Source organism: Xenopus tropicalis, chromosome 8 (genome assembly GCF_000004195.4).
Source record: "Xenopus tropicalis strain Nigerian chromosome 8, UCB_Xtro_10.0, whole genome shotgun sequence".
In the NCBI taxonomy this organism is placed as follows: Eukaryota; Metazoa; Chordata; class Amphibia; order Anura; family Pipidae; genus Xenopus; species Xenopus tropicalis.
In genome coordinates, this window is record NC_030684.2 from 40,840,499 (window position 1) to 40,844,778 (window position 4,280).

Below are 4,280 nucleotides of genomic sequence, written 5' to 3' on the forward strand. Positions count from 1 at the left end.
TCAGATCTTGTGGTTCTTCCTATAGACCATTTACTTCTCGTACCAATTGTCATTTTTTCCTCAATGGAATTTTTTTTTAAAAAAGGGATATATTGTTTTTCCTTTGTCAGGTATACCGGGAACTCCCTCAGTGCAATGTTTGACTCCTGCTTTATAATAAGGTTGTGGGCCAAGATTGATTCTAGGTTAAGGATGATTCATTAATTACTTACTTTGTAAATAATTTAAAGATGCAGACAAATCTGGTTCTGTCTTATGCCAGCATCTTCATGCATAATTAAGAACGCCTGTGCGTTATGGGACCTGTTATCCAGAATACTTTGGACCTGAGGTTTTCTGGTTATAGAGTAGGGATGCACTGAACCCACTTTTTTTTGGGTTCAGCCAAATCCTAATTAGCACACGGCAATTAGGATCAGGAAATGTTTTTTTTTTTAATTCCAGCTTAGATGGGGTCAATTACAAGGTACTGTTTTATTATTGCAGAGAAAAATGAAATCTTTTTTAAAATTATGAATTATTTGTTTAAAATCTATGGGAAACAGCCTTCTGAATAACTGATCCAATACTTATATCCTAAACCATTAAATCTAATATAAAGCTATAGACTAAAATTGTAGATGACAGTGATCTTGGATGGCTCCAAAAAGAAATTACAGATTTGGAAACAATTCATGAAGTAAAACTCACTTGGGCATAGAGGTTTCCGCATACAGCGTTAGACTGACTGCTAGTTTATACTCTAAACCTATAGATAAAAATAATCTCCTGCTGCAATGTTGTTTAAATCCATGAGGAGTCACTAGAGGCTTTCCAAGGAGTCAGTTCTGCACTGGTCATTCTCTTAATTCTAAGTAAGTGGCATACAAGGGAAAAAACAGTACGTTACAGCAACAGAACAAGACCAATAACCATCAGAACAGTGACAAAAATGTAATAGGTTGCCCAGGATTCCTAGTAAAATGGCACCTAGCACGTTATATTGGCTGAAAATGATATACTATGTTGGCACTTTTCCTTTAAATGGTTTCCACAACTTTATGATGTGGCCTTGCCAAATAGTAGATCTGTTAGTGTATGGCCGAATTTATCTATAAACGCTATAAGGCATCATAGAAACATGCATACATAAGATACTTGCAGTCTAACTGAAAACTGTGTGTGCACTGTGATAGTACATAACAAAAAAAAATATATGCATAGAAATATATATTATTGATGATGCAAGCATGGGTTGATTGGTGTCGACTTGGGAAAAATAGGTTGGGACCACATATACAGGAGAGCATTAACAGTGACACAAGCATAGACAGAGGATGTACAACTACCCCTTTAGATTTGAAACAGCATGAGGTTTTTAGGGCAGTAAGGTTGGGGAATGCCCTTCCTAGTGATGTTGTAATTATGTTAATGCCTATAAAAGGGGCCTGGATGCAGGGCCAGAACTAGGGATAGAACTAGGGATAGAACTAGGGATAGGCAGAAGAGGCACCTGCCTAGGGTGCAACGGTGGAGGGACACCAGGCAGGTACCTCTTTTACCTACCACTAGTTCCGGGCTCTTTACCCCCCACTCCAGAACCCCTGCCAGCGGCCCCTGCAACCCTGCCTAGGGCACCCGGCCGGCTTGGCTCAGCACTGTTTGGATGAGTTCTTGAACAAGCATTGTATCCAAGGGTATTGTGATACTAATATCTACAGTTAGTATTAGTGGTTGTACTGTATATTTAGTTTATGTATGTGAGTGTATAGACAGGTCAGTATAGGTCTGTATGTGAGTGGATAGATAGGTCAGTGTGGGTCTGTGTGTGAGCGGATAGATGGGTCTGTGTGTGAGCGGATAGATGGGTCAGTGTGGGTCTGTGTGTGAGCGGATAGATGGATCAGTATGGGTCTGTATGTGAGTGGATAGATAGGCCAGTATGGGTCTGTATGTGAGTGGATAGATAGGTCAGTGTGGGTCTGTATGTGAGTGTATAGATAGGTCAGTATGGGTCTGTATGTGAGTGTATAGATAGGTCAGTGTGGGTCTGTATGTGAGTATATAGATAGGTCAGTATGGGTCTGTGTGTGAGTGGATAGATGGGTCAGTATGGGTCTGTATGTGAGTATATAGATGGGTCAGTATGGGTCTGTATGTGAGTATATAGATAGGTCAGTGTGGGTCTGTGTGTGAGTGGATAGATGGGTCAGTGTGGGTCTGTATGTGAGTGGATAGATGGGTCAGTGTGGGTCTGTATGTGAGTGTATAGATAGGTCAGTATGGGTCTGTGTGTGAGCGGATAGATGGGTCAGTGTGGGTCTGTGTGTGAGCGGATAGATGGGTCAGTATGGGTCTGTATGTGAGTGTATAGATAGGTCAGTATGGGTCTGTGTGTGAGCGGATAGATAGGTCAGTATGGGTCTGTGTGTGAGCGGATAGATGGGTCAGTATGGGTCTGTGTGTGAGCGGATAGATGGGTCAGTATGGGTCTGTATGTGAGTGGATAGATGGGTCAGTGTGGGTCTGTGTGTGAGTGGATAGATGGGTCAGTATGGGTCTGTATGTGAGTGTATAGATAGGTCAGTATGGGTCTGTATGTGAGTGGATAGATAGGTCAGTGTGGGTCTGTATGTGAGTGGATAGATAGGTCAGTGTGGGTCTGTGTGTGAGTGGATACATGGGTCAGTGTGGGTCTGTGTGTGAGTGGATACATGGGTCAGTGTGGGTCTGTGGGTGCTGGGTTTACTTGGAAGGGTTGAACTTGATGTAACTATAACTGCTCATATATGCAAATGCATTTTTTCCCTTTGATTTGTATGCCCCGGAAACTTAGATTCTACATTACCAATAGAAAGTTAACCCTCTCTCTGACAACCCTTTGATGCCAATAAAGTAGATTCTGTGTTAATATGCAATAACCTTTAAATTTAACATCTTTTAGAAATATACTACTTTTAATCAAAAAGAACATAAGTGTATTAAAAATACCCATTTGTTCAGCTGGTAATTTTAGTGCTCCAGTCAGGGTTCTGGCACACTCTGTTATTTTCTTTGATTTATTGCCCTTTAAGGATCGGGTAGTTTGTTACTTCCTACCTTAAAAAATGTTGTATCCTGGATTCCTCCTCTTTGCACTTCCATGTTTGCTAAAACATCTCCAGCCACTTGCTCCATCAAATCAGAAAGGTATAGAAATCACTGCCTCTCTACTCTCCTCTCCTTCCCTTTCAGCACATGAAGTATTTAAAGTGCTTTTTTCCATAGTTGCAGTTAACTCTTTCTCCTGACATAAAACATACAAAATCCCACTCTCCCCTTGCATTCCTCTCTCTCATGTTACCTGCTGCTGGTGACATTTCCCCCATCCCTGTTTTGTCAGGGCCATGTTCTCCAAACCCACCTTGTACCTCTTTAAAGTACAGAAACCTTATCCCTATACCCAAAGCCACTGCTCAAATATCCTGTGCCCTCTGGAATTTCCCCTACGCCTGCAATAAACTTACTTCCATACATGACCTTTTCATTGCTAAATCCTTTAACTTACATGTAATAACTAAGACCTGGATTTTTTCTACTGGCACTGCCCTCGCCTGCTGCTCTGCCCTTTGGGGGGCTACACCTTACTCACACTGCCAGACCTGGAAACAAGGCAGGGATGGGGTAGGTAGGACTCCTCTCCCCCTGCTATTCATGTAAAGTTCTTCCACCTTCTCCTTCTCTTTCATTTTCCTCATTTGAAGTTTGCTTTATTAGGCTCTTTTCCCCTGGTTCTCTTCGCATTGCGGTCATATACCGACCTCCTGGACTAACGTCACAATTCTTTGACAACTTTTCTGCCTAGCTTTTTTATTTCCTTTCCTCTGATTCCCCATCCATTGTACTAGGTGACTTTAACATACTGGTCAACAATCCTAATGCCCCTGCTGTCTGTAAACTCTTTTCAATAACATCCTTCTTTAGGTTATTTTTGTGCTCTGATTCCCCCTCTCACTCCAATGGAAACTCCCTGGATCTTTTACTCCCTTCACTCTAACATCCTAACCATCTCCTGCCCTAATCAGGCTACCTCTGTCTGCTACAGCACACTCAGCACTGCCATTAATGAGCTTGCTCCTGCCAAGACTAAAGGCATGAGGCCCAAACACTCAACCTTGGCACACTGCTCATACCAAAGACAGTCACGTACACTCGAGCGCCGCTGGAGCAAATCCAGGTCAGAATCCGATTTCTGCAGCTACAAATCTCTCTTAAAAACCTGCACAACTTTTCTCTACTTTTAACTCTCTGCTGTCCCCTTC